Source organism: Rhinopithecus roxellana, chromosome 12 (genome assembly GCF_007565055.1).
Source record: "Rhinopithecus roxellana isolate Shanxi Qingling chromosome 12, ASM756505v1, whole genome shotgun sequence".
Classification (NCBI taxonomy): domain Eukaryota; kingdom Metazoa; phylum Chordata; class Mammalia; order Primates; family Cercopithecidae; genus Rhinopithecus; species Rhinopithecus roxellana.
Window position 1 is genome coordinate 116,132,674 of NC_044560.1, and position 9,103 is coordinate 116,141,776.

The 9,103-nt window shown below is 52.0% G+C and overlaps 1 pseudogene across 1 annotated transcript; it reads left to right on the forward strand.

Annotated features, from left to right (window-relative positions):
• Positions 1–3,387: 3,387 nt before the first annotated feature.
• On the forward strand, positions 3,388–7,178 carry LOC104672733 (annotated as a pseudogene). The gene is made up of 2 exons (XR_004052239.1): positions 3,388–4,469; positions 6,560–7,178. The product of XR_004052239.1 is annotated as a cytoplasmic tRNA 2-thiolation protein 1-like (transcript).
• The last annotated feature ends 1,925 nt before the right edge of the window (positions 7,179–9,103 follow it).

Here is a 9,103-nt window from a genome sequence, read left to right on the forward strand (position 1 = left end):
CTTTTCCCCACACTGCATGTGTGAACACATGACAAAGTCATGCTTTATTTTATGTGAGGGCAATTACCGAGAAAAGAGTAAGCAGAAATGTCCTTCTCTTAGTACTGGCCTCATTAAGGATTATAAATTTTCACCCTGGGAAGAAACTCTGACTAATGCATTGAGAAAAGCCTTTCTGTAAAGAATGGTACAAGACAGGTTGTTACCCGATTATTTATAGTAAAGTTTGTGGGAAGTTATATCATTGATAACCCTGTTTGTTTTAGGGATATCAATATGTCTAAAGTGCCAACACAGTAATCATAGGACAATATTATGTGTGTGTGTGCCTTATGTATATAAGCATATATATTATATGCAGGTTTAATATCCCTTCCCCAAAGTGCCTGGGATCAGAAGTATTTTGGATTTCAGATACTTAACAGATTTTGGAATATTTGCATTATATTTATTGGTTGAGCATCCCTAATCTGAAAATCCAAGATGAAATGCTCCAATTAGCATTTCCTTTGAGCGTCATGTTAGAGTTCAGAAAGTTTCAGATTTTGGGTTTTCAGACTAGGGATACCCAACCTATATGTACATATATTTAGGTATCTATGTATGTATATATATATGCATATGCAGACATATGTATATGGTCTGGTCAGCATATGTGTATGTATGCGTATGTAGGTATGTATGCCCTCAGTGCAGTGGGTTTGCAGCAGAATTCACTGCACAGCAGGAGGTGTAGGTAGATTACAGTTATTTTTTAAGAGACTAATTTGTTTTTATATAAATTATTCCCTGTTGAATATGTCATGAGGTTGTATCAACAATGATTAACTCCTTTATTATACATACACATGAATGTACATTTTTAGTAAATGCATAAATGAGATTCTATAATGTTTTCTGATCTTTATATTATAGCTTTTCTCTTCTTTTAGGATTAGCTCAGCTTGCTTGCCCCTCCCTTTCCATCTCCACCATCTATAGTGAACCTCTCCATAATCATTGCCAACCATTAGTCTGGTTCAAGTCTCTGCATAGATAATCAGTGCCAACCATTAGTCTCGTTCATATTTTTACACAGGCCCCTAAACATACACACCAGGAGTCAACAAACTGTGGCCATTGGCCAAATATGGCCTCCCAGCTGTTTTTTTAAAATAAAGTTTTATTGGAACACAGCCATGTTCATTTGGACATGTATCGTCTGGGCTTCTTTCATGCTCCACTGGCAGAGTTGAGTAGTTTTCGCGGAGATCAAATGGCCCCCAAGCTGGAAACTGAAAATATTTACTCTCTGGCTCTTTACAGAAAATGTTTGCCAACACATGACACACACACACACACACACACACACACACACACACACACACACATTACTATGCTCATAATCATATACCTGCGTAAGAACCCTTTCCTTGATTTATAAAACTCAGATCTCTTACGTGTGTGGATGGCATTTTTTTCATTCTACAATCCATGATGGGTTGCACACACATGTATTCTATGAGGTTGACCTGTCATAATTTATTGAGCCATTCCCCCAGTTTTGATTACTTATTTCCCCCCCACACACGTTTTTTGCTAAAAAACGGAGAGGGGACTGTTACAAATACTTCTGAGACGCAGACCAGCATAATCTTTTAAGTGCACAGGCCCAGGAGCCAGGTTCCTGCATTTGATTCCTGGCTCCACTCTTTACCCTCTGCATCTGCTGAGCAAGTTATTTGGTATCATCTATTCTCGTTTTCTCACCTACAAAAAGGAGATTGATAGTACCCTACCCCCATGCATTTGGTGTGAGAAGTGGGTGTGTGTTAAACCCTTGGAACTGCATGGACAGACCAAGTATCCCTGAGCCTGCCTGGCTCCCTTGTGCTGGGTGTGGGACTGTGGTGGGAGATTGCAGGCAGCTGGAAGTCTTTTCCAGAAGGTGTTAGAGATGGGCACCCATGGCTTTAGTCTTCATACTCCTTCAAGGCTGATAGGGGCCCACACAGCTGGTCAGGAACCGGCACAGTCCTGAGGCTGTGTCTAGAACAAGGTGAGTTCACATGCAGGAGCCTGTGCTGGGCCCTGGAGAGCAAATCTGTTCTGTGTCTCACTGGCCTCTCCCTGTCCAGGGGCATACTATCAGTGACCATGTCCCACCTCCTGAGAAAGGTGGAAGAGTCTCACCTGGGGAGTCCAGGCACGAGGGCTGGCCAGCCGTAGATATGACTGGTGTGGGGTGGAAAGGCCTCAGAGGGCTCTCCATGGTGGTGAGGGGGGATATAGTGTACACCTGGGTCCTGGGAGTGGCACCCTATTCGGTTTCAGGGAGGAAGGTGGCAGGGCCCTAGGACAGGTGTGCTAAAAACTTGAGCCCACAGTGTAGATACACTGGTTCCAAAGACGCCTCAGGATGTGCCTCCCTTCTCAGATCTGGGCTTTCCCTTTTCCTGAGCATCACCTGGGGGGACCACTCTGGGAGCCTAATCTCCAGGTACATATTCACTCCTCACATGGCCCTCCCTATCCCCCTCAGGGCAAGCCCTTCCTCCCCACTTCCAGAAGGCTGTTCCTTTCCTGGCCATCCTGCACCTCTGACCTCGTGCCTCTTCCAGGGCCCACAACACCTTTGTTTCCTCCCTATCCCCAACCCCCTCTGTCTAGAGTGCTCACCTCCCTCCCAGCCTCTGTCTCATATTATTTTTCCTTTCCTCTCAGTACCAAGCGCTGGGACAAGCCAGTCAGTCAGTACTCAATGCCTGTTGGATAACAGACGGAGGAATCTGGAGTTCGGTTGGGTGATCAGCTTTGAAACTGATGGGTCCCAGGGAGCCGTCTAAAGTTTTCAGTCACATGAGGGCATGCTCACAGATCTGTGAAAAGATCTCTTGGCTCAGAGAACTAAGAGATGAATGTTAGTCCAACGGCCTCATCGTGAGATGAGGGGTCGAGAGTTTTGAGTTTCCAGAGGGAGAAGCTACTATTCTAGGCAGCTTATATGAACTCGTGTTCCTCACAACCATTGTAGGATATAATCTACCCTCATAAGCCCCATTTTTGAGACGAGGAAACTGAGGCTTAGAGAATCTGATGTAAACTCAAGACCAAAAATCTAGTAATGAGAAAAGCCTGGATTTGAACCAAGCTGATACAGGCATCTTAACTCTTAACCATCGTACTTCCTTACCTCCCCATGACCTTTTTTTTTTTTTTTTTTTCTGAGACGGAGTCTGGCTCTGTCACCCAGGCTGCAGTGGCGCGATCTCGGCTCACAGCAAGCCCTGCCTCCCGGGTTCACGCCATTCTCCTGCCTCAGCCTCCTGAGTAGCTGAGAATACAGGCGCCCGCCACCTCGCCCGGCTAATTTTTTGTATTTTTAGTACAGACGGGGTTTCACGGTGTTAGCCAGGATGGTCTCAATCTCCTGACATCGTGATCCACCCACCTCCGCCTCCCAAAGTGCTAGGATTACAGGCGTGAGCCACTGTGCCCGGCCCCAGTTGGTCTTTTCTGTGTAGCTCCCTTCCCTTGAATAGAGCATGGCCTCCCTCTGTCCTTAAGAGTATCTGACCCCTCCCCTCACAACCTCTCTGAATAGTCAATAATACTTACCTTCTGATCAGGGCTGTAACATGGGTGGCCTCCCTGGAAGTTGTTACAACTGGTCCTTAATAGACACCCTCACTCCTTTGGATAGCACACAGTCTAATTCTGGGTATAACCTGTTTGCTACTCCCTCTCTTCCCCCTGAAATGAGCTTAAGTTCCTATTCTTCTTGGTGCATAATGGGTGCAGTCCAGGAAGACTTCCTGGAGGCAGTGGCCTTCTTACGCCAGAACCCGTTTATAACCCATGTATATAGGAGCAGCCTGCGCACAGCTGCCCCTGGTCTATTCAGGCAGGAGTGCTATCTAGGGAACTCCTCAAAGGCAATGACACACGTGTAACCCACCTCCTCTCCCGGTCCCGGAGAAGCTGACCCTTCCTGCAATGCCCGCCCCATCATGTGCCTCCTGCCACGCGGCACGCGCAGCCCTCCTCGGGACGAGCGCTGTGCAGTGCCTCCTTCTGCGCCGCCTTCCAGGCCGAGGTGCTGCACACGGTGCTCGCGGGCCGCCTGCTGCCGCCCGGCGCGGTGGTGGCCGTGGGCGCCTCGTACAGCAAGGACTCCACAGTGGTGGCGCACGTGGTGCGCGCTGGCGCCGCGCCTGGGCATCTCATTGCAGCTCGTGGCCTTCGACGAGGGCATCGGCGGCTACCGGGAAGCGGCGCTGGCGGCCGTGCGGAGCCAGGCGGCGCGCTGGGAGCTGTCGCTCACCGTTGTGGCCTACGAAGACCTCTTCGGGGCTGGACGGTGGTCCCCGTAGTCCGCAGTACAACCAACTCCAGCCGCAGCCGCTCCTGCTGCACCTTCTGTGGGGTGCTGCAGCGCCGGGCGCTGGAGGAAGGGGCGCGCCACGTGGGAGCCACTCACACACTGACGGGTGAGAACAAGGGCGGCCGCAGTTCTGCGTGATAGAGGGAGTAGGGAGCATGCGCAGGCAATGGGCGGTTCCTGAAAGGGGACTGGGCGCATGCTCCAGAAGTGGGGCTAGGAGACCCTGGGAGTGGCTTAGCGGGAGGATCCCAGTAAGGCGCTGGGGAAATACACATGTGCTTATTTGGGGCTGGAGCCTGCTGAAGGCTCATGTTGGTAGGACCTGTGCCTCCCTAGGATGGAGTAAGGCAGGTTTTTGAAGCCTCTGGGTCTCTGCCATCATCTTCGTACACACATTGGCAAATAAAGGGGTAGAGGGGCTACCCTATAGGAGCGAAGGCTGGAGTACTCTGCTATTATTATTGTTATTATTTTGAGACGGAGTCTGGCTCTGTTGCCCAGGCTGGAGTGCAGTGGTGCAATCTAAGCTCACTGCAACCTAGGACCCCCCGGATTCAAGCGATTCTCCTGCCTCAGTCTTCTAAGTCGCTGGGATTACAGGTGCCTGCCACTACGCCTGGGTAATTTTTGTATTTTCAGTAGAGGGAAATGACTTTCTTTGTATCTCCCTTTACAAAGAGAGAGATGTGAAGAGGAATCTCCCATCATAAGCCATACAGTCTGAAACGCTACGGTGTCTCTTAACTCCTGTTCTTTATAGGTTTCTCTCCGACAACTCTTATTTTTTCCCAATGCTTACTTCAATAAGTAATTATCGTCCATTGACTAAATACCAGATACAAGCTGTGTAGCCTAGAGCAAATTACCTAACCTCCACTTCATCTTTTTTAAAATGGGGATGTTAATAATATCTGGGTCCTTGAGTTGGGAATTAGATGAGTTATATATAAGGCACTTAGACTAGAGGCTGAAAAACAGTAAATATGATGTAAATGTTTGCTGTTATGACGATGCACAAGAGCACAATACAGTCTGTACTCCTGCCTGATTTTCACGTATGTAATTATAACCTGACAAGTGCTACTACGGAAAATTACACAGAGTGTGTGAATTTATATCAGGGGATCCTAGTGACAGGGAAAAGGCGGGGATTAAAGAAACCTTTCCTGAGTGAACGGAGACCCGAAGGCTAAGTGAGTAACCAGGTGAAGGATGAGTTGGAGTTTGGGGGTGGGGGTGGCGGTTCTGAGCTGAGGACACAGAGAGGCAAAGGCCTTGAGGAGGGGAAGTATGACCAACTTGAGAAGCCCTAAGAAGAACAGCATTTTAATATACAGAGTCAAGTATAAGATGACAAGATGCAAAATAAACATGGTTTCCATTTAAATTGTATGGCGACTGGTGTGTTTGTATGCACTAACTTTCTTTCTGGTCTTTCTAAACCTCGTGATCTGTATTCCCAGAGGCACTTGTGTCTACAGCTCTCTTGAGAGTCCCCATTAGATGGTCCTTTTTTCTCCTGTGTAGTCTGAAATACAGTTTTAAGTGAGGCTGAAATGGTTTGCAGCTTAAAGCATTTTTACCCGCTATGTGGAAGGAGAGCTGGCGAAGGGCCTGGTGTATACAGTAGGTGGATGGCAAATGAGGGCTCCCCCAAGGAGCTTGTTTGTGTTCCCTTCAGGTTTTCTGTCCACCTCTAGTCTCCATCTGGCTGCTCCATGGTGCCCGGGAGTCTCCATGGTCCGGTTTCCCCATCAGTATCTCTTCCCCCTGCCCCTGCCCCTCTCTGTCTTGGGTCCTGGCGGCCCTGCTGTACCCTGGGTTTCTATGGTCCGCGCTCCTCTCCCCGTCTCTCTCCGGGTCCTGGCGGCCCCGCTGTGCCCTGGGTCTCCCCTCCCCGTCTCTCTCTGGGTCCTGGTTGCCCACAGTGCCCCAGGGGTCTCCATGGCTCTGCCTCCCCCTCCCCGTCTCTGGATCCTGGCTGTCGCACGTTGTTCGGGGGTCTGTCTCCATGGCTCGCTCTCCTGGTCGCCGTCTCTCTCTGGGTCCTGGCGGCCACACTGTGCCCTGGGTCTCCGTGGGTCTCTCCTCCCAGTCTCTTTCTGGGTCCTGGTGGACCCTTGGTTCTCCGGGGGGCTCCCTGGCCAGCAGCGCCCTCCGCGCCCCACCTCACCGGCTCCTTTCTGTCCCCACCAGGTCACAACGCCGACGACATGGCGGAGACCGTGCTCATGAACTTCCTGCGGGGCGACGCGGGGCGGCTGGCCCGGGGTGGGGGCCTGGGCTCTCCGGGTGAGGGGGCGCCCTGCCGCGCTGCCGCCCGCTGCAGTTCGCCTCGCAGAAGGAGGTGGTGCTGTACGCGCACTTCGCCGCCTCGACTACTTCTCCGAGGAGTGCGTCTATGCGCCCGAGGCCTTCGCGTCCACTCCAGGGACACGCTTGAGGGCCTGGAGGCGGCGCGGCCGTCGGCGGTGCTGGACCTCGTGCACTCGGCCGATCGCCTGGCGCTGGCCCCAGCCGCGCGGCCCCCGCGCCCCGGCGCCTGCTCCCGCTGTGGGGCCCTGGCCAGCCGCGCGCTCTGCCAGGCCTGCGCACTCCTGGACGGCCTGAACCGCGGCCGGCCCCGCCTGGCCATCGGCAAGGGCCGCCGGGGGCTGGACGAGAAGGCCACGCCGGGGACACCCGGGGATCCGGCCCGGGTCCCCACCTCCAAGGCCGTCTCCACCCTCTAGCGACTCCGGGCCTCCCGCCGGGATCCGACGCCCCCGGGTAGGGGCTGCCTGTAAATGACACTGTGAATAAACCTGTTACCTTACCGGGCCTTCCATGTAAGGTGGGAAGGGGATGGGGGCCCAGTGACCTGAAACCCTGAAGAAGCTGGGACCCCAGACTTCGGGGTTTCAGGGAGGAAGGGTCTGAAGCTGGGCTTCTGACTCTGAGGGAGGAGGGGGCTGGGGGACCATCCTGGGTCTGAGAGAGGAGAGGGCCAGGGCTAGGGCTAGAGGAAGTGGGACTGGAGACCCCAGGCATCTGTGGCTGAGGAAGGAGGGCCTGGGGTCGTGGACTCCTGGGTCTCAGGGAGGAGGGGGCTGAACACCTTGTGATTCCTGAGCGAGTGGGGGTTGGTTGGGGGCCTCCTGCCCAGTGCCTCTGCTGGTTCTGGGTGCGCTCAGCATGGTCCTGACCCTCCTTGAGCACCAGGTTCCTGATGTTTCCTGTTTGCACGCAGTGGGGTAAGCGGAGTGACATGACCTGATGGACACACGCCATTCACAGCCCCCGTCACGATGCCTCCCTTCCAGCGTTTCATGTGCAGCACGCGCTGTACCCTCATTTCGTCTCCAACACGGCCTTACTGGCTGTAGCCTGAGCCACAGTAACTGATCTGGGGGCTCCCACCAGGTTGGCCTGGCTCCAGAGCTCTCAGAGATTTGGGGATTGTCTTTCCCCCATGCTATCCTGTCCTTATCCATCACCACCTGAATGTCTCTTGTCATAGGTAAGGAGGGGCTGGTGGGCTTTGCAGACCTCTCAAGTTCTGAAGGCAGAGCTGCGTGAGCCTGAGTCGCGTTGTAACTTTTCTGACCTTCCATTTCCTCCTCTGAAAATGGAAGCAACCCTCCCTCTTCACTCCCCCCACATCAGGGTACTCTTGGGAGGATTCAGTAACTTGGTCGTTCATATTAAGGTTTGGCCACCAGGGGGCTTTTGCTTTCAGGATTGCTGCTCAACTGGTCCTGGAAGGAGTGAGGTCCAGAAACTTCCTGCCTGACCTGTGGGAGATTTGGTGTTCTCAGTCCCACCTCCCAGCTTTGCTGACTTGCCTCCCTAGTCAGGAATGGCTTCCCTTTCCCATCTGCCTGCTCAAACCCTCCAGGGTCCTTGTAGAAAGAGGACCTTACTGATTCTCCCCTCCCACCCAGTCCAGGGCATACGGCTCTCCCAAACCCTACCACGTAGGTCCCCCACCCATAGGTCCTATCCTGATTCTGTGGCCTTCCAACCGTTTTGGATTATGCTCTCCCTAATTAGACTGATCATTAAGGGCAAAAACCAGACCTGTCTCCCCACTGGACAATACAGCATTATTCATCCAAGAAACATTTATTGAGTACATAATGTGTGCAGGGGCTGTTCTAGGCACTGGTGAGAGAAAAAAGACCGAATCTTTCATGGAGCTTACAGCCTTGTGGGAAAGACACCTATATAATGTCAGATAATTAGCGCTGTGGATACGAAATAACATAAAGGGAAAAGGTGTAAAGAGGTGTTATTTTAGTTGTTATTTTAGTTTGAAAGGCCAGGACCTCTTTGAGAAGGTGACTTTGGGGGCAGAGATCAAATAAAGCAAGCGAGGTTTCTAGCCATGATAGTGTAGCTGATGTCAGAACAACACTTCCACACTGAGACTGAGACCAACGGGAAAAACAGGACACACACACACACACACACACACACACACAAAACAATCTGAAGACATTGGAGAGCTACCAAGTTGGCCAGGATCCAAGAGAAAAGGGAAGCTCATTCTCCTGGAGGGGCCAAAACGCTAAGGAAGCAAGCAGAAAGCAGAGGCTTAAGAGGATGGGAACCTGAGTTGAGCTTTCAGTAGTGTTATGGCTGGGGCTGGAGAAAGAAATCATGGTGGCCAGGTGCAGTCATTTATGCCTATAATCCCAGCACTTTAGGGGGACCAATATGAGAGGATCACTTGAGCCCAGGAGTTTGAGGCCAGCCGGG